The sequence below is a fragment of the Ranitomeya variabilis genome, chromosome 5, assembly GCF_051348905.1.
Source record: "Ranitomeya variabilis isolate aRanVar5 chromosome 5, aRanVar5.hap1, whole genome shotgun sequence".
In the NCBI taxonomy this organism is placed as follows: domain Eukaryota; kingdom Metazoa; phylum Chordata; class Amphibia; order Anura; family Dendrobatidae; genus Ranitomeya; species Ranitomeya variabilis.
The window spans coordinates 577,432,197-577,458,890 of NC_135236.1; the positions used below are offsets into that span (position 1 = coordinate 577,432,197).

The following is a 26,694-nucleotide window of genomic DNA, read 5'->3' on the forward strand; positions in this document are numbered from 1 at the left end:
CCAAGCCATTCATGACTGGATTCAACCTACATCTGTGAAGAGCCTTCAGAAATTTTTGGGCTTTGCTAATTTTTATCGCCGTTTCATTGCCAACTTCTCTAGTGTGGTTAAACCCCTGACCGATTTGACGAAGAAAGGCGCTGATGTGACTAATTGGTCCTCTGAGGCTGTTGAGGCCTTTCAGGAGCTTAAACGCTGATTTACTTCTGCCCCTGTCTTGCGTCAGCCGGATGTTTCTCTTCCTTTTCAGGTTGAGGTTGACGCTTCTGAGATTGGGGCAGGGGCCGTTTTGTCACAGAGGAATTCTGATGGTTCCTTGATGAAGCCATGTGCCTTCTTTTCTCGAAAGTTTTCGCCTGCGGAACGCTATTATGATGTCGGCAATCGGGGGTTGTTGGCTATGAAGTGGGCATTTGAGGAGTGGCGACATTGGCTTGAGGGAGCCAAGCACCGCATTGTGGTCTTGACCGATCATAAGAATCTGATTTACCTCGAGTCAGCCAAGCGGCTGAACCCTAGACAGGCTCGGTGGTCCCTGTTTTTCTCCCGTTTTGATTTTGTGGTCTCATATCTTCCAGGATCTAAGAATGTTAAAGCGGATGCCCTCTCTAGGAGTTTTTTGCCTGATTCTCCTGGAGTCCTTGAGCCGGTTGGCATTCTTAGGGAAGGGGTGATTCTGTCTGCCATCTCCCCTGATTTGCGGTGGGCGCTTCAGGAATTTCAGGCTGATAAACCTGACCGCTGTCCTGTGGGGAAGCTGTTTGTTCCTGATAGATGGACAAGTAAGGTAATTTCTGAGGTCCATTGTTCTGTGTTGGCCGGTCATCCTGGGATTTTTGGTACCAGAGATTTGGTTGCTAGGTCCTTTTGGTGGCCTTCCTTGTCGCGGGATGTGCGTTCTTTTGTGCAGTCCTGTGGGACTTGTGCCCGGGCTAAGCCTTGCTGTTCCCACGCTAGTGGGTTGCTTTTGCCTTTGCCTGTCCCGGAGAGGCCTTGGACGCATATTTCCATGGATTTTATTTCGGATCTACCTGTGTCCCAGAGGATGTCTGTTATCTGGGTGGTTTGTGACCGGTTCTCTAAAATGGTCCATTTGGTACCTTTGCCTAAATTGCCTTCCTCCTCTGATTTGGTTCCATTATTTTTTCAGCATGTGGTTCATTTGCATGGCATTCCAGAGAATATTGTGTCTGACAGAGGTTCCCAGTTTGTTTCCAGGTTTTGGCGGGCCTTTTGTGCTAAGATGGGCATTAATTTGTCTTTTTCTTCGGCGTTCCATCCTCAGACAAATGGCCAAACTGAGCGAACTAACCAAACCTTGGAAACCTATTTGAGATGGTTTGTGTCTGCTGATCAGGATGATTGGGTGGCTTTCTTGCCGTTGGCCGAGTTTGCCCTTAATAATCGGGCCAGTTCGGCTACTTTGGTTTTGCCTTTCTTTTGTAATTTTGGTTTCCATCCTCGTTTTTCTTCAGGGCAGGTTGAGCCTTCTGATTGTCCTGGTGTGGATTCTGTGATGGACAGATTGCAGCAGATTTGGACTCATGTGGTAGACAATTTGACGTTGTCTCAGGAAAAGGCTCAGCGTTTTGCTAACCGCCGTCGGTGTGTTGGTCCTCGGCTTCGTGTGGGGGATTTGGTTTGGTTATCCTCTCATCATGTTCCTATGAAGGTTTCTTCCCCTAAGTTCAAGCCTCGGTTTATTGGTCCTTATAAGATTTCTGAGATTATCAATCCAGTGTCTTTTCGTTTGGCCCTTCCAGCCTCTTTTGCCATCCACAATGTTTTCCATAGATCTTTGTTGCGGAGATATGTGGTACCCGTTGTTCCATCTGCTGATCCTCCTGCCCCGGTGTTGGTTGAGGTGGAGTTGGAATATGTGGTTGAGAAAATTTTGGATTCTCGTTTTTCGAGGCGGAGGCTTCAGTATCTTGTCAAGTGGAAGGGTTATGGCCAGGAGGATAATTCTTGGGTGGTTGCCTCCGATGTCCATGCCGCCGATTTGGTTCGTGCTTTTCATTTGGCTCGTCCTGATCGGCCTGGGGCTCTGGTGAGGGTTCGGTGACCCCTCCTCAAGAGGGTGTACTGTTGTGAATTCCGCTCTTGGGCTCCCTCCGGTGGTTATAAGTAGCATTTTTGTGAGTTCTGCTCTTGGGCTCCCTCCTGTGGTTTTGAGTGGTATGGCTACTTCTTGGATTTAGCATCAGCAGCTGTTTTCACTGATCATCTTTCTGGCTCTGCTATATTAGTCTGGCCTTTTCCCTAATTCAATGCCAGTTGTCAATTGTTGAGATTGGAGTCATGGCTCTCTGAGGATTTCCCTGTCACTCTGACCATTTCAGCAAAGCTAAGTCCTTGCTTGTCTTTTTGCAGTTCACTTGTTGTGGACTTTGTTGTTTAGCACTTTCTATGTTTTGCTCATTTGTCCAGCTTATCAGTATGTATCTAGTCAGCTAAGCTGGAAGCTCTGGGCAGCAGAGTTTGCCCTCCACACCTTTAGTCAGGTGTGGAGATTTTTGCATTTCTCTGCGGTGGACTTTTTCTAGTTTTTATTACTGACCGCACAGTGTTCTGTCCTGTACTAATTCTTTCTAGCTAGTAGTGGCCTCCTTTGCTAAATCTTGTTTCATATTATGTATGTCATTTCCTTCTCCTCTCACAGTCATTATTTGTGGGGGGCTGTCCTATCCTTTGGGGATTTTCTCTGAGGCAAGATAGCTTTCCTGCTTCTACCTTTAGGGGTAGCTAGATCTCCGGCTGTGACGAGGTGTCCAGGGAGTGACAGGAACATCTCACGGCTACTGCTAGTGTCTGTGTTAAGATCAGGAACTGCGGTCGGTATAGTTACCACCTGCTCAGAGCTAGTCGCATGTCGCTCCTTAATCACCAGACCATAACACTAACCATAACCCTAACCACACCCCTAACCCGAACATGCCCCTAACCCTAATCCCAACCACATCCCTAACTCCAACTCACCCCTAACCCTAATCCCAACCCTAACCACACCCCTAACTCCAACACACCCCTAATTCTAATCTCAAACATAACCCTAACCACACCCCTAACCCTGACACACCCTAACCCTAATCCCAACCCTAATCCCAAACGTAAATGTAATCCAAACCCTAACCCTAACTTTAGCCCCAACCCTAACTTTTACGCCAACCCTAACCCTATCTTTAGCCCTAACCCTAACTGTAGCCCCAACCCTAACCCTAACTTTAGCCCCAACCCTAACCCTAACTGTAGGCCCAACCCTTACCCTAACTTTAGCCCCAACCCTAACCCTAACTTTAGCCCCAACCCTAACCCTAACAGTAGCACCAACCCTAACCCTAACTGTTGTCTCAACCCTAGCCCTAACTGTTGCCCCAACCCTAACCCTAACTGTTGCCCCAACCCTAATCCTAATTGTAGCCCCAACCCTAACCCTAACTGTAGCCCCAACCCTAATTGTAGCCCCAACCCTAACTTTAGCCCCAACCCTAACCCTAGCCCCAAACCCTAACCCTAGCTCTAACCCTAACTTTAGCCCCAACCCTAGCCGTAACCCTAGCCCTAACCCTAACCCTAATGGGAGAATAGAAATAAATACATTTTTTAAACGTTATTTTTCTCTAACTAAGGGGGTGATAAAGGGGGGTTTGGTTTACTTTAATAGAGGGTTTTTTTAGCGGATTTTTATGATTGGCAGCTGTCACACACTAAAAGACACTTTTTACTGCAAAAATAGTTTTCGCGTTTCCACATTTTGAGAGCTATAATTTTTCCATATTTTGGTCCACAAAGTCATGTGAGGTCTTATTTTTTATGGGACGAGTTGACGTTTTTATTGGTACCTTTTTTGGGAGCGTGACTTTTTAAATTGCTTTTTATTCCGATTTTTGTGAGGCAGAATGAACAAAAACCAGCAATTCGTGAATATCTTTTTGGGGGGTGTTTATACCTTTCCACGTTTGATAAAATTGATAAAGCACTTTTATTCTTCGGGTCAGTACGATTACGGCGATACCTCATTTATATCTTGTTTTATGTTTTGACACTTTTATACAATAAAATCTATTTTATATAAAAAATAATTATTTTTGCATCGCTTTATTCTGAGTGAGGACTATAACTTTTTTATTTTTTCGTTGATGATGCTGTTTGGTGGCAATTTTTTGCAGGACAAGATGACGTTTTTAGTGGTACCATGGTTATTTATATCCGTCTTTTTGATCGCGTGTTATTCCACTTTTTATTTGGCGGTATGATAATAAAGCGTTGTTTTTTGCCTCTTTTTTTTTTTTACGGTGCTCACTGAAGGGGTTAACTAGTGGGACCGTTTTATAAGTCGGGTCGTTATGGATGCAGCAATACTAAATATGTGTACTTTTATTGTTTTTTTTTTATTTAGACAAAGAAATGTATTTATTGGAACAATATATATATATTTTTTCTTTATTTAGGATTTTTTTTTTTTACACGTGTAAATATTTTTTTTTTTACTTTGGAACATTGCCCCAGGGGGACATCACTGTACAGTGACAGATCGCTGATCTGACATTTTGCAATGCACTGTGTCAGATCAGCGATCTGACTGGCACTGCAGGGAGGCTTCCCGGCGCCTGCTCTGAGCAGGCGCTTGCAAGCCACCTCCCTGCAGGACCCGGAATGCCCCCCGCGGCCATTTTGGATCTGGGTCCTGCAGGGAGGAGGAGGTAGGAATCCCTCGGAGCAATGCGATCACATCGCATTGCTCCGAGGGTCTCAGGGAAGCACGTAGGGAGCCCGCTCCCTGCGCGATGCTTCCCTATACCGCTGGAACACTGCGATCATCTTTGATCGCAGTGTGCTGGGGGTTAATGTGCCGGGAGCGGTCCTTGACTGCTCCTGGCACATAGTGCCGGATATCAGCTGCAATAATCAGCTGACACCCGGCAGTGATCAGCCATGCTCCCCCCGTGAGCAAGGCCGATCGCCTATGACATACTATTCCATCCATGGGAAGTAGGGCCCACCCCATATGGACGGAATAGTACATCTAATGACAGAAAGGGGTTAAGGAGGGGGCAATCACATTTTCACACAGAGCCCTGTAGGTTTGGATTTCTTTTTCCCTTAATAATAGACATTATTTAACATTGTTTAGTGATCTGAAACAATTAAGTGTGACAAACATGACAAAAAAATAGTTAATCAGGAAGGGGGTAATCACTTTTTCACACAACTGTAGATTGATATGTTTTGTGTTCATTTGTGAAAATATCAGAATTTAGATGAAAATGTGTAACTTTTTGCAAATTTCAAATGTTTATTTTTGTGTATCCTTAAACCAGTTATTATGCTGTACAAAATAATTTACAAATAACATATTTACCACATGTCTACTTTAAATCAGCATCATTTTTGAAACATTTAACTAGCGCTTCCGGCCATTAGGCCGGAAATGCGTGCATCGCTGACCCCCGTCATGTGATCGGGGGTCAGCGATGTGTCAGCATGACAACCAGAGCTCTATTGAAGACCTATATGGTTGTTGATGCCAGATTGCTGTGAGCACCACCCTGTGGTCGGCACTCATAGCAATGCAGCATTTCTACTACATAGGAGCGATGTGAGCATCGGGTGTGCAGTGATCATATGGACCCCAAATGTGTGTGACAGAATTTTATACCATTGGGTGGTGAAGAAAAAAATAATTACATTTTTGCTACAAAAATTTTGTTTTAGCCACAGATTTTACATTGTCACACAGGGAAAGGGGTAAAAATAGCAACATAATTTGTCACACAATTTCTTCTGAATGTGGCAATACCTCATATGTGGTTGTACAGTACTGCTTAGCCACACAGTGAGACTCAGAAGGTAAGGAGCACTATATGACTCTTGGAGAACAAATTATAGTAGAGTGGTGTACAGATTCCATATACAGAGCTATTTAGTGCTAGAAGAGCAGATTCCCCCATCAAGTGGCCCCATATTGGAAATTATATCCCTCTGTGAATTTATCTACATGTCCAGTGACGATTTTGACTCCTTGTGTGTTTGCCGTAAAGTAAGCAAGATCACATCACTACAGAAATTGCAAATGTGGACACTAACTGTTGTTTAGACACGCTGTGGTGCTCAGAAGGGAGGGAGGCATTTGAATTTGGGAGCACAGAATTTACTGGATTTCTTTTCCCGGGCCTTTGTACTACTGGTAACGTGGAAGCCCCCTATATTTCCATTGATGAGTGACGTACCTGGGTAGGGATTTGCTTTTGTTTTGGATTGATTTCAAGCTTTTATTGGTAACTTTTACTTAACTTTTTGGATCACATTTATCCTGTGCTCAATGCTGAGTACAGTATATACTCGAGTATAAGCCGACCCGAATATAAGCTGACCCCCCCTAATTTTGCCACAAAAAACTGGGAAAACTTAATGACTCGAGTATAAACCTAGGTTGGGAAATGCAGCAGCTACCGCTAAATGTCAAAAGTAAAAATAGATACCAATAAAAGTAAAATTAATTGAGACATCAGTAGGTTAAGTGTTTTTGAATATCCATATTGAATCAGGAGCCCCATATAATGCTCCATAAAGTTAATGATGGCCCCATAAGATGCTCCATATTAAAATATGCCCCATATATTCCTGCATAAAGGTTAATAATGTCCCCATAAGATGCTCCATAGACACATTTGCCCAATATGCTGCACAAATGTTGATTATGGCCCCATAAGATGCTCCATAAAGATATTTGCCCAATATAATCCTGCACAAACATTGATTATGGCCCCATAAGATGCTCCATACAGACACTTGCCCCATTTGCTGTTGCTGCGATAAAAAAATCACATACTCACCTCTCCATCGCTCAGGCCCCCGGCACTTTCAATATTCTCCTGACTTTGTTCCGGCGCCGCTCCATCTTCAGCATCTTCTGCACTGACATTCAGGCAGAAGGCACACACTAACCACGTCACCGCGCACTCTGACCTGAGCGTCACTGCAGAAGATGCTGAAGACGGAGCAGCACCGGAACGAGGAGCAGGTGAATATCGTGCAGTGCTGTGCTCCCCTCCCCGTTATACTCACCAACTCCTGGCGCGGTGCAGTCCCTGCTTCCTCGGTGCCACAGCTTCTTCCTGTACTGAGCAGTCACCGTTACCCCTCATTACAGTAAGAGGTGGAGAGAGAGGTGGAGCCGCATATTCATTACTGTAATGAGCGGTACCATGTGACCGCTCAGTACAGTTAGAAGCTGTGGCACCGGGGAAGCAGGAACCTGCAGGGACCAAGCTAGGAGCAGTTGAGTATAATTAGACAGCCCCCGCTCCCCCTCCCCTGCCGACCCCTGGGTATGACTCGAGTATAAGCCGAGAGGGGGACTTTCAACCCCCAAAATTGGCTGAAAATCTTGGCTTATGCTCGAGTATATATGTACTTGCATCTGGGTTTCCATCTAAATTTCTGAATTGCATGATTCAGATGAAATCCCAGATAGTCCCATTCACTATAATGAGTCAGCAGAGTTATTCTGTACTCCATATGGCCTCTTTTCAGTGATATCATTCTTTTCAGAGGTGCACAAAAACTGTGGTAGACTGTGCTTTTAAGCAAGCTTAAAAAGCCGGATCATATGCCAGATGGCGTCCACAGTGTCTCCATCTACCTCATTACAGGGAATCTTCCATTTGGGATTTTGTCTGAATCAGAGATTTACAGGAAAACTCTGGTGTAAGTGCTCAGCACAGGGCACAGGATAAATGTCATCCCAGCCTTACTGCAATATTTTTGAAGCAGAATGAACAAATTGGCAACAGGTGAATAATTGGTTGTATTTACTTTTTATGTCGTTCCTTGTGAGGTATAAGTAATAGACAATTTTATTCTTTTTGTCAGTGCGATTAACTTTCCTTGCTCTGATCACTGATCTAATACTCTACAATGCCTTTGCATTGCAGGACATTAGATCTGTGCATTGCACACAGGCAAGACGCTTGTCAGCTCCTGCTCTGAGCAGGAATTTACAGACCACCATACCTGTGCGATCCTTCGGCTATTTTTCAGCCACCATGAAAATTATTGACACAATGCAATTACAATCACATTGTGCTGATTGGAGCCACTATGCCGATCATTGTTGTTGTCACTATTGACAGCAGCATCAGAGGGGTTAAACACCCATGATCAACGCAAGCACTAATTGTGGAATTTGCTGCAGGGTGTCAGCTCTCACACCTGTTTTTGATCACTCTGGTCCTTGGAGAGAGCTTGCATGATCATCGTGCCATACATGTATAGCGGCTTCCTGGAATGCAACTCACATAATGCTGTAAATGTGCAGCGGATGTTGTGAAGGGGTTAACTAGTTTAGTATCAGGCCATTTTGCCCTATTTCTGACACACTTACATTTGTTTTTCCACATACGATCTTAAAGATAATTTTTACCTCTTTTTTCACTACAGAGCCTAATTTTGATGGTGCTTTTATATCATTTTTATGTTTCATTTTGATGGGGTCAAGGAAGACACAGTAATTCGGACTAGCTTTGACTTTCTTTACTTCATTTTTCATGTCCCTATAAGGTCATAAAAGACCTTTAAGGGACATTTCAACATTTTTATACTATTGATTTCCACTGTAACTGGGTCTGTTAGCCCCAGTTACAGAACAAATTCAGCTACTCAGGGGAGCTGAGAAACTCTGTTAACTCTTTATATACTGTATGCACATCTTTTGCCTTCTGTGTATGCAATCCAACTGTGTGTGATTATCTCATGCTGCTGCTCCTTTTGGATTGACATTTTAAAATATCACTGCAGAATAAAATGCAGACTGCCCTAACATTTATTTATCTACTTGCAGACCACCCATAGATTTTACAATTCTCCTCAATGACCATTTAAATTGGCACCATAACTAAACTATAAGAAAATCAGACATTTAGAATATTTGCATTAAATTATGAAGATAATGCTTTGGTTTCTTGTGTGCAGATGCTGTTTATTGCATTGCAAAGTGGGAAATCCACTTGACTATCCATAGTATGAATAGTATGGCAGAAGTCAGACCTGCATTGCTGGTCAACTTATGCTGGGGGTTTTCTCTGCCACCTGTGAATTATATTTGATAACATCTTATTAATACTCAAATACTCAGTAGATTTGTCTTCTGGAAATCTTGGACAGAAAATCTGCAATTATGTCCCATGTGAGCAAGACCTAAGCTACAATGGTTATCTTTAGTCATCCTCAATCTGCTTACTGACAAATAAAATATCATGTTTCTCTTATTTGATCCAATTACCTAGATTTTTCCAAAAGCTGTTAAGGAATGGCTTCCCATAATTAACCCTCTAACAACCTATATTTTCATCACAGGTCGCTTGTGTGCGTGTATGGATTTGGCTCAGAACCTAAGCCTTTTTCATACAGACAGATGTCAGATGTGTTACATAGCTGGCATCTGTTTGTAACAGCAGCAGAGTGTACTGATAACCATTTAGATGCTGCTGTGAATCATTGACAGCAATACTTAAATGGATATTGCCAGTGTGCCGCACACCAACATCCATTGGCCTATGGGTTATTGTGTAAAACCAAAGTGTTTCATGGCAGCTGTTGGCCTTTTGAAGGTCCCAATGACAGTCATCTTAGTCCTACTGCGAATCTAAACTAGAAGCCGGACTTCATAGATAAACCACAATTATACAATATACTGATAAAGCAAATCTGAAAAAATGAGCTGGCATACTTGTTGGTATAAGTCCAATGTGCAGGTGTAGATTCACGCTGTGGCCATTAACAGCCAAAACCTAGGATAAAGAAAATAAGCAAATACCCTGCAGTAATTAAGTGAGTAAATAATAATAATACAGTTAAATAACACAGGGTACATAGTTGACACAATTTTCATTAGAAAGTGTAAAAGCTATCCAACTGTGAAAAGGTGTACCCCAATCAGGGTATAATCAAGTTAGAGCTGCTGGTTTCTTAACACCTCTGCATGTATGTGATACCTGAAGGTAGGGAGAGTGAAGCTAGTGCTGATTGGCCTCAGGGATTGCATGGCATAACAATGTTAAGTGATCCTTGGGAAAGCTATTGACTAAACTGCAGGAACGGCGCCAGCACCGAAGGTCATCATAAGTGTTATTATTTTACAAGGGGGAATCATGAGTATTGAGAATAAATTGTCCGAGTTGTGGACAACCCCTTTAACAATGACTGCTGTTGTTATAATGAACACTAAAACTATTGTTATCTTTAAATATTATTGGCCAAAAGTAAAAAGAAAGTTGATAAATATTCCAGTATTGGCTCAGTAAACAGATCCTTATTAACCTTTGCAAATATGCACCTACATTCCTAACAATGCTAGCACAAAATAAATTACCAACTGTAAAAAAAGCTCACTGGAGGCTTGTAGTATAAATGTTTACAGGCAGATAAATGTCAGCTCAACCTTGCAATCGCATTTTACTGTTTATTTCCACTTGCTCATGTGGAGTTCACCTGTGATAACAGGAAGTCTTCCATAAGGAACAGAGGGTGAAGGATGATTCATGGTCTAGCAGAGATAAACCTGTGTTTTATGTATTTGTTGTCTTAGCTGTTATGGATGCTTTTTTGTTTTCTAGTTTTTATTATTTAGAACAACAATACACTGTGATTCTTGCAACCATGTTATCCTGCAGAAGGCATGCTGCAAGTCATAATCATGATGTGCCATAATTCTGTGCATGGCTTCAATGTGCACGGATCTTTTTGTTCCTCTAGTAGAATGGCGTTTTGGGATTCAATTTCATACATAAGTAGCTATTTGACCTAAAATTGCGTGCCTGTTCATAAAGAAACAATATAGAAATGACGCAATTTTCACACTGGCCTCTGTGACGTTTTGTGGACTCATACTTCATGTTCTTTCAGGAAATCCATATGTATATATATTGATAACAAAAGACTGACTCAGTTTCTATCAGTTATGTATAAAATGTTACCTGTCGTTGTAATGATGAGATTTGTGAAAAGTCTTCTATAAAGAACTGGAAGTAAAAATCTAATTTTGGCACAGTATTCAATTTGAAAATTGCAAGAATTCTATCTTTGTTTAAATACTGTTTGTGATATGAAAAAGACATCAACAGTTTATTTAAAAAAAATACTCTTAGCATAAAAAACAGAATTACACAATTGGTTATTTGCTTATGATCTCCTTTAAAGGGAACCTGTAACCAGTTTTATGACATAGCAGCTAAAAATATCACCTTATTCAGCATCGGTGCTACATTTCCAAAATTCTTATATAACCCCCTGACTCCCCCTTTATGCCACTGAAAAACCTTTTTAATTTCTCCAGCGCTCTATGCGCAAACAAAAAAGGCAGCACTCTGTGGCGCCATAGCATGCCAATATGAAATATGAAAATTGAATTGCATTGCTTCACTAGAAATATGAAAAATTGAGAAAGCTTAGCGCACAAATTGGCCAATTCATGTGTACCTAGAAGCCACGTTAAGGCGCTTCTCGTTTACCATGACCTAGCAATGCCTTTCCTCACTTAGAATAAAGTATTCATTTGTATGGGAACCTAATATGAGTCCTCTCTTAGACTAAAATCTATCTCCCTGTGGAGGGGTAGTGGTCCTGCTGTGATTAAAAACACCTGTGGCTAAAAGTCGGAGTGCTCAGTCAGAAGGCTAATGAATACAAATTTACAAAAACTGACTGTCACATCCAAATAAAACTAAGTGTGAACGGGTGCTAACCTATCCCCTCTGTACCAGTCTGTCATTGTAAATTTGTTTACTGTAAACTATATCTATAACTCTGTACGTAACCCCTTTCTCATGTACAGCACCATGGAATTAATAGTGCTATATAAATAAATAATAATAACCTAGAGTCACCAACTCATATACACTCAAACAAAAAGGCACCATTTTGTGGCACCAAAGCATTGCTCTATGATAATCTTCTCGGTCCGGTCCTATGGGCATGTCTTCTCACATCACATCTTGTGCCTGCCCAGTATGCTTTGCCCAGCTCCAGGCAAAGCTGAGAAACAGAAGTGTGCATGCACTGGCAAACGTATTTTCAGTACATAGCAGTAGTTTTGGTACTTGAGCTGGAAATGCATAGGTGGCACATAGTCGCAGGCGCGAGATGTTGCACGGCGATGTAGATAATGCAGGAGGCATCATCCACATCAATTCAAGAAGGAGGACAGTGAGCAGATGTTGTGGGGGGCAGGGGGGTTTGAAGAGGCCCGAAGCCGCACCCAATGAACCAAGAAGATTACCATACAGTGCTGGAGAAATTAAAAAGGTATTTTGGGGCTATGCAGAGGGAGTCAGGGGATTATATAAGAATTTAGGGAATGTAGAGCAGACGCTGAATAAGGCGATGTTTTAGCTGCTATGTCACAAAACAGATGACAGGTTCACTTTATTCCTCACAGAAAACAATGATTCAGGGACTTAAATATATTTTGTAATAATCTTTTCATTGTTTGGTTCTTTTATATTCTTTTTCTGAGTATCTCAAATTTATACCATTAACATGCTGAAATTTGGAGTTTGATTTGAATACAATATTAACCTAAGTCTGCCTGCAATGCTCTATGTAGAACAATATACCCTATTCTGACTCAGGTGTTTCTTTTGAATATGCACCAGGTTGCATAACCTCACACCAGCTGAATACACGTGTATATAGAGGCTTTTATTCCGATATGTAACAATCTCATGACAAGCAGCTGCTCTCCCATTATGCAAACAACCTGTACAGTAAGTTCACTTTTATATCTTCATGTTTGAAAAATCGTTTGGTGAGGGATGAATGCAAAACACGTAAAATGGAGGCAAGGTTGATGATAAGAGGAGCAGTAGTGACTGCTTTCATTGTGCGATTTCGTCTGAGTTATGCAAATCGACCTCTGCATTGGTATTTGTTTGAAAAAGAGAGTTTTAAATTGGTGCTATTGACCTTCACTTAAATGACATTCGAACATCAAGCAGAGTGTTGCAGTGGAAATGCGGCTGTTGTCTGCAGGTGGCAATTGATGAAGAGATTGACTGACACTTTACTTGGCAACTCATTTTTGCACTTAATTTGAACAGGGGGAAAGGTTTATCCTCTTAAAAGATTTGAGATAAAGCAGAGAGCACTGCTGATAAATAATCTTTTACAAGATCAATGTAAAATTTATTTTAAAGATGCTGAAAGGAATTTTGAATGTTAGTAGAAATAATGCAGTAAATGTATTTTTTTTAATCTATGAAGTACGCCCAGTATAGATTTAGTCATGTACTACAATTTAACGTCTTCTCCTAATTATGCTTTATTTTAAATTCTTATGAAATATATTTAGGAATGCTTAACAGAAAGAAAGCCCAATAGCGGCATCATATTTCCTGTTGCTACTACTGTAATGATCAAGGTGCCTTTACTGAGTCTTTAGTAGCTGAAATAGAATTTATATTGTTAGTGTACTTGCTGACAACTAGATAGATTATGTGCTAATTTGCTAAATAATCTATAAATCACTTTGTTTAAAAAATGTCACTATGTTGTCTTATCATAAAAAGTCATTCCAAAGTGCTGTGCACTAGGGCCCATGATTCAGCAATGGTCACACCAGTCTTGATGAGAAGGTGAGCTGGAGTTAAATGCTCCTGATTTATTAAGAAGTGCATGCCTCTTAATGAACTGGTGTTTATGAAAAGCGGCGTGTCGGGGAATGGAATGAGATTTGTGGCATAAGGAATGCCACCACACATCATGAATTTGATGAATGGGGGTTGCCACACTCTCAACTCACCCCAGCTCCACCCACTTTGTTGGAATTGGGTGAAAATGACATCAGAATACCAAAGTCTCAACATTTTAATGTGCCAATATTTTGCCCCTTTTCAAAGCTTTTCCAGAATATTGGCTTTTAAAGCCTTGGTGAAATTGTTCCCTTCTGTCTAATCAGTTACTTTAGTAGCTTCCAGTTCAGGGCAAGAAGGGTACACAATTGCACAATTGGGGGAGCAGTGTATACTGGGAATTGAGAGAAAAGAACATCCTTCAACTGTTCTGCTGGCAGAATGTTGAAAAAGACAATCACCCCACTGAAAAAGAGCAGCAAGTTTCAGGGCATGAGATTCCGGCCAGATCCTGTTCCTATAGTAGCCTGCTTTGTGATCCAAAGTATCTTTCACCTTCTGGAGATGAGGGCAGCAAGACTGCTTTTGTGTGAAGATCAGGTATGTTTTTAGGAATTAATACACTGATGGATTTTGTTTAGGATAGCTATTCATCAGAACAATGCACTTCAAGTGAATATGGCAGAAATGTAGTGCCAAGTAAAGCGGTATGTACAGAACAGATGTTGACAATGAATATATAACATTGTTCTAGACACTGTTCAGCTTCCATGCCAGATTTGGTTATTTTGACAAAAAAGTAACACTGTATATAACCAGGCCTGCCACCAAGAATTTCAGGGCCTCATAATTGCAAAACTTTCAGGCACCCTTGAGACTCCACCCAGACTTGACCCCAGTTCCATCCTCCACCCCTCAAACCTTTCACAGTCCCATTGCCAACTCTTGCAAAAAATTCACTTCTGCACCACGTCCTCACCAATCACAGATTAAAAGTTTCCATCTAACACCATATCACACACACAGCCATCAGCTTTTGTTTTGGACAAAAGATTTTTGAAGCCACTACCACTAAAAGTTAGATTCTACTGTAACCTATTAAAAAGTTATTAAAATATCCAGTACTCTTTTTAGGTATATTTTTCTTTATTGTTCTTTAAGGGAATGTGTCTCATACATTTTTTTTAAATGACCAATAATGCAAAGTACAAGAGTCAAACACCGTCACATCATGACCAGCTCACATATTACCATCACATAGTGACCAAATAATACTACATACAAGGAACAAATACAATCATACCATGACCAGACCACAGCTACCACAATATAGTGACCGAATAATCCCACATAAAATGAACAAATACCACCACATTATGACCATATAACATATTACCACCACATGATAATACCATATACAAGGAATAGAAACTCCCACATCCTCACCAGACCACATATTACCACCATATAGTGTCTGAATAATACCACATACATGGAACAAATACTGCCATTTCATGACAAGACAACATACCTGTGACATTATAAACAGGTGCTCTGTATGTAGTGTCAGTGTACAGATAATACAGTTATCAGCAGTGAAATTGCACACAGAAGTTCTGTATACAGTGTCAGTGTACAGGTAATACAGTGATCACCAGTGACATTATACACATGAGCTTTATACATAGTATACAGTCTATAGTGTAAGTGTACAGGTAACACACTGACTCACCAGTCCATCATCTTTGCATTTCTTTTACATCCATCACAGACCAACATCACTTCTTCCAGCCAGGACTTGTTTCTGCAGAAAATAACTTACAATTATCTAGAGCACATCTTCAAGAGCACATTCCCTAATTTTTCCCCAACTTCTACACTATGCAGCTGAATACAAACGTGTACCCACCATTAATATATAATTAGTTATTATGCAACTCACCGTTCCAAATATAAATTGTACTCCACCACTGTGCCCCAACTAACTATAAATAGCTACTTTTCCCATCCAATCTAATATATAATTGCCTAGAATACTACTTCCTGCAATTTGTGCCAACTTCCGTGGCTTTGTCCGGAGCTAATGTCCGGAGATAATGTCCGGAACTAATGTCCGGAGCTAATGTCCGGAGCTAATGTCCGGAGCTAATGTCCGGAGATTAATTGCCTAGAATACTACTTCCTGCAATTTGTGCCAACTTCCGTGGCTTTGTCCGGAGCTAATGTCCGGAGCTAATGTCCGGAGCTAATGTCCGGAGATAAGTGACGTCACCAGTGTCCTACACCCAGGCAGAGCACAGGGGCCCCAGGCAGCATATGGGGCCCCAGGCAGAGCACAGGGGCCCCAGGCAGCATATGGGGCCCCAGGCAGAGCACAGTGGTCCCAGGTAGAGCACAGGGGCCCCAGGCAGCCTATGGGGCCCCAGGCAGAGCACAGGGGCCCTAGGCAGCATATGGGGCCCCAGGCAGAGCACAGTGGTCCCAGGTAGAGCACAGGGGCCCCAGGCAGCCTATGGGGCCCCAGGCAGAGCACAGGGGCCCCAGGCAGCATATGGGGCCCCAGGCAGAGCACAGGGGCCCCAGGCAGCATATGGGGCCCCAGGCAGAGCACAGTGGCCCCAGGCAGAGCACAGGGGCCCCAGGCAGCATATGGGGCCCCAAGCAGAGCACAGTGGTCCAAGGCAGAGCACAGGGGCCCCAGGCAGCATATGGGGCCCCAGGCAGAGCACAGTGGTCCCAGGCAGAGCACAGGGGCCCCAGGCAGCCTATGGGGCCCCAGGCAGAGCACAGTGGCCCCAGGCAGAACATGGGGCCCCAGGCAGAGCACAGGGGCCCCAGGCAGAGCAAAGGGGCCCCAGGCAGCATATGGGGCCCCAGGCAGAGCACAGTGGTCCCAGATAGAGCACAGGGGCCCCAGGCAGCCTATGGGGCCCCAGGCAGAGCACAGGGGCCCCAGGCAGCATATGGGGCCCCAGGCTGAGCACAGGGGCCCCAGGCAGCATATGGGGCCCCAGGCAGAGCACAGTGGCCCCAGGCAGAGCACAGGGGCCCCAGGCAGAACATGGGGCCCCAGGCAGAGCACAGGGGCCCCAGGCAGAGCACAGGGGCCCCAGGCAGCATATGGGGCCCCAGGCAGAGCACAGGGGCCCCAGGCAGCATATGGGGCCCCAGGCAGAGCACAGCGATATTTTGGACCACTGTGCGGTGTTTCAGACCCCCTGTGTGATGTCTGGGGCCCTGTTCTTAAGTATATTAAAGATTAAAGTAACGTATATTAAAGTATATTATAGATCAAATTTGACACGTTTATGAGCACCATTGAGTGATATACTCAAGAATGACATAATTTTTCAACATTTTATGGTTTCAAACTGTAAACACTCAGAGTTTTTTTTACTTCAACCAGAAAACCTTAACGGTTCATAAAAAACTTGACTGTTCAGAATATGATAAAAGTCATAGTATTCTGAATCTTTAACTTATAAAGATACCTTTACATGGGGTGATTATTGGTTCCAGAGAGGCTTTTGGCCGATAATCGTACACATGGCTGGTGACAGGACAATACAATATAAACGTTCAAAGGTAAACACTGATAACATTAAAATCTAATATATAATTGCCTAGAATACTACTTCCGGCAATTTGTGCCAACTTCCGTGGCTTTGTCCGGAGATAATGTCCGGAGATAAGTGACGTCACCAGCGTCCTACACCCGCTCAGGGTGGACAAAGATATATGCCTTCGTGGTGCGCGGCACTTTTCTGATTGGTTGCCGCCTGCCGCGAGCGACCAATCAGAAATGTGCCGTACTGTGACACACTCCGCCCGCCATTTTGGTGTGATTTTTGAATTTTTACCTCACAGCAAGTTTCTACTGCGTGGAGGCGGTCCCAGTGACATCGCTCTTCAAGCTCCTGCCGAATTTCGTCAAAAAAATGATAATACCATTTACCAAAACTATATATATTTAGTTGTGAAGTGGTTCAGTGACATTTTCACACCAATTTTGAACTTTTGTTTGGTGTTTTCTCCATATACTGCCTATTATTCACTGACTGTTATACTGAGAGACTGCCGTTTATTAACCTCTTCTTTGCCACACTGGGTATATTGCTCTATTATTTGCCACATAAGGACATTGTCCATTATTGCCCAGCAATTTCTCTGCAATATAAACTGCCTATTTATTAATATCTGTATTCCTGCAAAGAACTATTGCCTATTATTAACTGGCTATTTTCCTACTACCTGACACTGCCTCTTATTAACCTGTTGTTTGCCACCACCACGCTTAAAGCTGTTTAGCTTAGCCAACATGAGCTCTAATAGTAAGGATACTAATGACACAGAGCCCAAAGCTGCTGATGGCGCACGTAAGATTAGGTCTGATATAAAGTATACTAATAATGCAGAGCAAAAAGACGCCGATGCCACACGTAAGCGTAAATAGCATGCTAACAAGAGTACAGAGGATAGATGCAAGCGCCTGGACACTGTTAAGTATAGTAATGACACAGAGTCCAAAGCTGCTGATGGCGCACGTAAGATCAGGTCTGATATAAAGTATGGTAATGATGCAGAGCGAAAAGCCGCCGATGCCGCACGTAAGTGTAAACAGCGTGTTAACAAGAGTACAGAGGATAGATGCAAGTGCCTGGATACTGTTAAGTATACTAATGACACAGAGCCCAAAGCTGCTGATGGCGCACGTAAGATCAGGTCTGATATAAAGTATGGTAATGATGCAGAGCGAAAAGCCGCCGATGCCGCACGTAAGCGCAAACAGCGTGTTAACAAGAGTACAGAGGATAGATGCAAGCGCCTGGATACTGTTAAGTATACTAATGACACAGAGTGTAAAGCTGCTGATGGCGCACGTAAGATTAGGTCTGATATAAAGTATGGTAATGATGCAGAGCGAAAAGCCGCCGATGCCACACGTAAGCGCAAACAGCATGCTAACAAGAGTACAGAGGAGAGATGCAAGCGCCTGGATACTGTTAAGTATACTAATGACACAGAGCCCAAAGCTGCTGATGGCGCACGTAACATCAGGTCTGATAATAAGTATACCAATGACGCAGAGCGAAAAGCCGCCGATGCCGCACGTAAGCGCAAACAGCGTGTTAACAAGAGTACAGAGGATAGATGCAAGCGCCTGGATACTGTTAAGTATACTAATGACACATAGCCCAAAGCTGCTGATGGCGCACGTAACATCAGGTCTGATAATAAGTATACCAATGACGCAGAGCGAAAAGCCGCCGATGCTGCACGTAAGCGTAAACAGCGTGCTAACAAGAGTACAGAGGATAGATGCAAGCGCCTGGACACTGTTAAGTATACTAATGACACAGAGCCCAAAGCTGCTGATGGCGCACGTAACATCAGGTCTGATAATAAGTATACCAATGACGCACAGCGAAAAGACACCGATGCTGCACGTAAGCGCAAACAGCGTGCTAACAAGAGTACAGAGGATAGATGCAAGCGCCTGGACACTTAAGTATACTAATGACACAGAGCCCAAAGCTGCTGATGGCGCACGTAACATCAGGTCTGATAATAAGTATACCAATGACGCAGAGCGAAAAGCCGCCGATGCCGCACGTAAGCGCAAACAGCGTGCTAACGAGACTACAGAGGACAGACAGAAGCGCCTGGACACTGTTAATGCTGCTTGCAATAAACGCATTACTAATTAGTCTTTTGAGGACAAAACTAATCGATTAAGTAATAAAGCTGCTGCTGCACGCTCTCAACGTTGCAAACATAATATTTCCACGTCCTCAGTCATAGATTCTGCCCACAATACAGCTTCTTTGTCTCCATTCATAGAATGTGTGCAGCCTCAAGCTCCTTTAACCGTTGGTAAATCTGCACGTAAGCGCAAACACTGTCCTACTTACACTCCAAATGATAAACGCCGTCGCCTGTACACCGTTAAGTCTGCTTATAAGACATGCTTCACACCTGACTCTTCTAGGGCAACAAACAAACCATTACCAAATGCAGCTGGTGCACGCCGTGAACGGCGCAAAAAAACCGCTTGCACCTCCATATTAATAAACCCTGACCATGATACACCTTCCAACTCCTCAGTGATTGAATCTGTGGACAGTGAAGATCCTCTACCAGGTCCACGCTTTATATATGTTGGCTTAAAGAAACATTCCAATGCTCCGTTACCACAACCTGTACCTCAACATCCTACAGGTTTTACTAATGATGACAGTACCATAGTAGAACACTCCTGTGGTCCTATGAACTATTTATGTGAACATTGTCAAGCATTACATTTTAATGCTGAGATACCAGCAGATAAAAATTTTACTCTGTGTTGTCACAAGAGTAAAGTGCATATACCTATACCCCAATATCCCGAGGTCTTTAAACGATTGCTGACAGGGGAGAGTGAGTTCAGTAAGAATCTCATGGAAAATATTCGTAGTATTAACAGCTCATTTGCTTTCGCCTCCATGGGTGCCAATATATCCCCTCCACCTGGACATGGCCCTTACTGTTTCCGTATACATGGACAAATATATCATCGTACTGGAACCCTACATCCCAGTGATGATCAAGTTCCAGCTTATGCCCAACTGTATATTTTGGATACCGCTACCGCGAATGAACAACATTTAAACTGTGAACAAAATCAAAAATGATGAGTATAATTGCTCTTCAGTTAGACAATGTGAATCCCTTTGTTGCTGCCTACAAAATGTTACGAGATGTGGAACATGAAGAACATCTTAAAGCTGAAGCTAATGGCACTCTCATGCCAAATATCATCATGGCCCTTAAACAAGATCGGAATCAAGACCCTCGCCGATATAATAATCCAACTGTCAATGAAGTTGCTGTCGTATTTGAAAATGACAATGGAGAGCCACCATTTAATCGTGATATTTTAATACATTTACAACCGGACCCCAAAAATCCTTTGGCGCCAAGAACACAACAGGTCAGCATTCTACACAGTAATTTAGATGCTTTACTCTATCCTTTATTTTTCCCTTACGGAGACCAGGGCTGGCATGATGGCCTCAAGCAACAAGGGCAAAGTCCACGCAGAGTTACACAACTGCAATATTACTGCTATGTGCTGTCTGTCCGTAATCAGTTTAATCCACTCCTGAATGGTGGCAAACTCACTCAGCAGTACTTAGTGGATGCTTATGTGAAAATCGAGGCAAATCGCCTAAATTATATCCGTCAACACCAAAAGGATTTGAAAGTAGAGGATTATTGTGTACTCCAGGAACATCTCCAGAAAAAATCCATTGAGAAGGGCATCCCCATTGGAAAAACGGTCATTTTACCATCTTCGTTTGAAGGCAGTCCCAGGAATATGCAGCAGCGGTACCAGGATGCCATGGCTATTGTGACTAAATATGGTCGTCCTGATGTATTCATCACCATGACCTGTAATCCGAAATGGAATGAGATTACTGAGAATTTGGAACCTTGGCAGCGTGTGGAACATAGACCTGATTTGGTGGCACGTGTTTTCAAAATAAAACTGGAAGCACTCTCAAGACATTAACAACGGATTATTTGGGAAAGTTTGCGCTATGGTTCATGTAATTGAATTTCAAAAACGTGGCCTTCCACACGCTCACATTTTGATTATTCTGGACAGCAATTCCAAATTAAGGACTGAGGAGGACATAGACAATACAGTGTGGGCTGAAATTCCCAATCCTACCCACTACCCTCAGCTCCATAAAATTGTTCTCCAACATATGATTCATGGTCCGTGTGGAGAACACAACCCAAATTCTCCCTGTATGGATCTGGGGAAGTGTACAAAAGGTTTCCCTAAAGATTTGCAACCAAGAACCATCATAGCTAAGGACGCCTATCCTACTTATCGCAGACACTTTGGCCCATCTTTTCAACACCATTCTAACATGATTGACAATTCGTGGGTGGTTCCATATAATCCGTTCCTGCTATTAAAATACAAGTGCCATATAAATGTCGAAGTTTGTGGTTCCATTCAGGCTGTGAAATATTTATTTAAATACGTCTACAAAGGACATGATAAAGCCAATCTTGAAATCTGCCAGACTAACATCCAACATGATGAAACACACCAATTCATGGATTCAAGATATGTCAGTGCACCAGAGGCAGCTTGGCGAATATTCTCATATCCAATGCATAAACAATCTCATAGCATCATTCGCCTTGCTGTACATCTACCGCATTCTCAGCCACTCTAATTTCATGAGGATGACTCTATTGGAAACATCAAACAAAAGCTCCATCAAAATTCTACACTTATGGCCTACTTCAAGCTTAATCAGAACGACCATCATGCTCATATTTATTTATACCGTGAAATTCCCGAAAACTATGTTTGGAAAGAAGGTTCTTGGGAAGTTAGAAAGCGAGCAGGTGGTTCTGTGATTGGACGAATGTATACTGTCAGTGTGAAAGACCAAGAACGCTACTATTTAAGATTGTTATTGTTACATGTCAAAGGTGCAACCAGTTTTGACAGCATAAAAACTGTACACGGAGTCACACATGAAACCTTCAAAGATGCGGCATTAGCTCTTGGCTTACTATTTGATGATAGTCTGTGGAGAAATACATTACTTGATGCCAGTATTCTCAACATGCCAGCACAGCTACGTGACATGTTTGCCTACATTTGTATTTTTGGTCCTCCAGCTAAACCTCGGGACTTATGGGATGAATTTAAGGAACACTTTGTAGAAGACTACTGCTATGCATACCACTCCGACACTCTGGAGTGTGTCAATTGTGAAGGCTATGCTATGACAGATGTCCAACATGTTCTTAAAGCTCATGGCAAAACTTATACTGATTTTAATTGCCACGTCCAGTCAAGAAACAACACCTCCTCCCACAGTATGATAAAGATTATGAGTTATCAGCAGCTGCTGAAATGAAAGCTACTCTAAATGAGGACCAACTTTTTGCTTTTGATGCTATCACTCAAGCTTTAGAAGACACTAATTCTACAGCAAAGTGTTTTTTCCTTGATGGTCCTGGTGGCAGCGGAAAAACGTACCTATATCATCTACTCCTACATCAGCTAAGAGGACAAGGAGACATTGTGTCACCTGCTGCCACTACTGGAATTGCCGCCAACTTGCTACAAGGTGGACGAACCATTCATTCTCTTTATGGGATTCCAATTCCTGTGAATGAAACATCTGTTTCCAGGATTAAGAATGATACCGATGCAGCAAAAGATTTGCACAGCACTAAACTTTTTATTATTGATGAGTGCACAATGCTATCCAAATATGCATTGCATGTCATTGATAGAGTTTTACGTGATGTCATGACAACAAATGTAGCTCACAAAGAAAAAACACCGTTTGGAGGTAAAGTGATTGTTTTTGGAGGCGACTTTAGACAATGTCTTCCTGTCATCCCTCATGGGACAAGAACTGATGTTGTAGAGAGCTGTATAAAATATTCACAACACTGGCAACATTTTACTCGCCTGCCACTTATTAACAACATGCGCTCCATTGATCCTCACTACAGCAGTTGGTTGCTTCAACTGGGAAATGGTGAACTATCTAATGAACATAACCTTGGAGATGATGTAATTGAAATTCCTCCAGACATGGTATGCACTGGCTCTTTAATCATTGAAATTTTTGGAGATAATCTTTGTATTGATGTGAATGACACCGAAAGCATAAATACAGCTGCATCTCATGCAATTTTATGTCCAAAAAATGAGGACGTTGAGAAAGTCAATTCCCAAGTCATGGATTTATTGATAGGTGACTATACTGAATATATCAGTGATGATTCCATCGATCCTGATGAAGCTGATGACCTCGATCAATACCCACTTGAATTTTTGAATTCACTAACACCAACTGGAATGCCTTCACATCGGCTGAAACTTAAAATTGGCACCATTGTCATGTTATTACGTAATCTGAACACGAACAAAGGTCTCTGCAATGGTATGCGGCTCATTGTCACTGCCTTACATGCCAATATCATACTGGCTAAAGTAATTAGTGGGTCAGCAGCAGGAAATGTGGTATTCATTCCACGAATTGATTTGTGTCCATCAGAGACTGGATTACCTTTTAAATTAAGACGGAGACAATTTCCCATCAAGCCCGCATTTGCAATGACCATAAATAAATCTCAAGGCCAGACCCTCAATCGAGTTGGTATTTATCTAACAGAACCTGCTTTTGCCCATGGTCAATTGTATGTTGCTTTTTCCAGGGTGAAGCAATGTTGCAATGTGAGGGTTAAAGTGGTTAATACACCACTTCAAGGACAATTATTGGCTGATAGTACTAAAGTGTTCACACGTAATATTATCTACAAAAATATTTTAGTTTAAAGTTACTTTTCTTTTTTTTCATTATTCAGTTTTTCTAATAACATAGACAGCAATAGGCAAATTCTATCTATAGAGATAAGGAAAAAAAACAAAAACAAAAAAAAATTAGTGTAGCCATAGACATATAGATTTTAAGTACTTATGTAGGAAATACGTATATAACATACGTACTCATTAGCATATAGGGTTAATAGCTCTATATCATATCTACATAAATTTAGAAATATGATATATCAATACATATTTTTATAGGTAAGTAGAACACACATTAAGTACAAGATGTAAGATGTGTATCATCCAAATGCCTGTATTTGGTGATAGGAACCTGTATTTGAAGCTCCAGCAGTATAGCTGCTGAGAGATTTCATTTTGTTTTTAAAAAGGGTGAGGTTTTTGTGAACAGGTAAGAGACGGGTGGGATGGCTGTTCACACACATCTCTATCTCCAGGTGTGTTCTGTACATAGAAATAGATATATAGATAGGTACATATTTAGATAGATAGGGAAAGAATAGAGATTTTGCTTTCACATCAACATTTTTCTGCTATTTGGAGAATTTATGGTGGAAAAAAGGCTACCGTATATACTCGAGTATAAGCCGAGATTTTCAGCCCAAATTTTTGGGCTGAAAGTGCCCCCTCGGCTTATACTCGAGTCACGGTCTGTGGCAGGGTCGGCGGGTGAGGGGGAGAGGGCGCTGAGGCATACTTACCTAGTCCCGGCGATCCTGTCACTCCCTCTGCCCGTCCCACGGTCTCCGGGTGCAGCAGCCTCTTCCCCTGAGCGGTCACGTGGGACCGCTCATTAGAGAAATGAATAGGCTGCTCCACCTCCCATAGGGGCGGAGCCGCCTATTCATTTCTCTAATGAAGCGGTGCCGGTGACCGCTGAGGAAGAGGCTGCGGCACCGAACACAGGCAGGGGGAAGGAGCGGGACGCCGGGAGCAGGTAAGTATGTCATATTCACCGGTCCTGGTTCCACACGCCGGGCGCTGTCTCCATCTTCCCGGCGTCTCTCTCTCTCCTCACTGACTGCAGGCAGAGGGCGCGATGACGCATATAGTGTGCGCGCCGCCCTCTGCCTGATCAGTCAGTGCAGGGAGACGCCGGGAAGATGGCGCCGAGAAGCTGCAAGCAAGACAGGTGAGTATGTGTTTTATTATTTTTATTGCAGCAGCAGCAGCAGCACAGCTATGGGGCAATAATGGATGGTGCAGAGCACTATATGGCAGAGCTATGGGGCAATGGTGCAGAGCACTGTATGGCACAGCTATGGGGCAATAATGGTGCAGAGCACTATATGGCACAGCTATGGGGCAGTAATGGTGCAGAGCACTGTATGGCACAGCTATGGGGCAATAATGGTGCAGAGCACTATATGGCACAGCTATGGGGCAGTAATGGTGCAGAGCACTATATGGCACAGCTATGGGGCAGTAATGGTGCAGAGCACTGTATGGCACAGCTATGGGGCAATAATGGTGCAGAGCACTATATGGCACAGCTATGGGGCAGTAATGGTGCAGAGCACTGTATGGCACAGCTATGGGGCAATAATGGTGCAGAGCACTATATGGCACAGCTATGGGGCAGTAATGGTGCAGAGCACTGTATGGCACAGCTATGGGGCAATAATGGTGCAGAGCACTATATGGCACAGCTATGGGGCAATAATGGTGCAGAGCACTATATGGCACAGCTATGGGGCCATAATGAACAGTATGGAGCATCTATTTTTATTTTTGAAATTCACCGGTAGCTGTTGCATTTTCCACCCTAGGCTTATACTCGAGTCAATAAGTTTTCCCAGTTTTTTGTGGCAAAATTAGGGGGGTCGGCTTATACTCGGGTCGGCTTATACTCGAGTATATACGGTATTTCTGCACTTCCTGCCTAAGGGCTGACCCACGCCACTCTTGCTGTAAGTTGCATGCAATGTATACGGAATTTGTACTTCACTTGCGGCAGGTGCGGCACATGTGGTTTCTGCAGTTTTCGCCACAAAATCTCCACTTACCAGTGTTTTTGTTGTGGCTGCATTTAATGCAATTGTCGAAGCCGCGTTTGCCGCATTTACTGCAAGTTAACTCCAAGCTTCATCTACATTGCATGGCACTTGCTGAAAGTGTGTTGTAGGTCAGTTCTTTGGTGCCAAGTGTGGAAGTTGTATTGTTTTTAACATTACTTCTGCAAATATCAGAAACATGCAGATGTGAAAGAGGTTTGAGTATTAAGAAATAGGAATCAGTTAGTTAGGAGCCATCAGTTCAAAGGCTACCGTGACGTGGTTGATGGGCATGGTTATATTAGCCCATCGGTGTACTATGAACGTTGATTTCTTAAATTTTACACTTGTGTAAAAATAAACACAAAAAATTTGGATACACAAAAAGGCTTTTATTTCTGTTGTACTTATTAGAATTATTTAAAATGAAGGCTTAGCTAAGCCCAAGAGATGATTAAAAACGTTTCATACCAACCCATCAGATGTAAAATTACTGTGAAAATACCTGATGGGCACACAAGTATGCGCCAGTATGGGTACTAAGAGCTTTTCCACATAATAATGAAATATTTTAAAATGTCATAGAACATACCAATATACATAGTTATTGATACATATTATTTATTATTTACATTATTGTTCTTAAGCAAAGAACCGTTGTTGTGGCATTTGCCACAACACGCAAAGTTGTTGT

General features: G+C 42.6%; 1 protein-coding gene and 1 long non-coding RNA gene across 8 annotated transcripts in view; one reads left to right on the plus strand and one right to left on the minus strand.

Moving 5' to 3' along the window:
- The window catches only part of LOC143776520 (teneurin-2-like), a 3,926,626-nt gene that overhangs the window by 1,811,255 nt on the left and 2,088,677 nt on the right, over positions 1-26,694 (plus strand). The gene's annotated exons all lie outside the window — the stretch shown is intronic.
- The window catches only part of LOC143776523 (uncharacterized), a 153,880-nt gene that overhangs the window by 37,716 nt on the left and 89,470 nt on the right, over positions 1-26,694 (minus strand). The window contains exon 2 of the long non-coding RNA XR_013215854.1: positions 15,361-15,432. This is a non-coding gene — a long non-coding RNA (uncharacterized LOC143776523). The remainder of the gene's footprint in view (positions 1-15,360; positions 15,433-26,694) is intronic.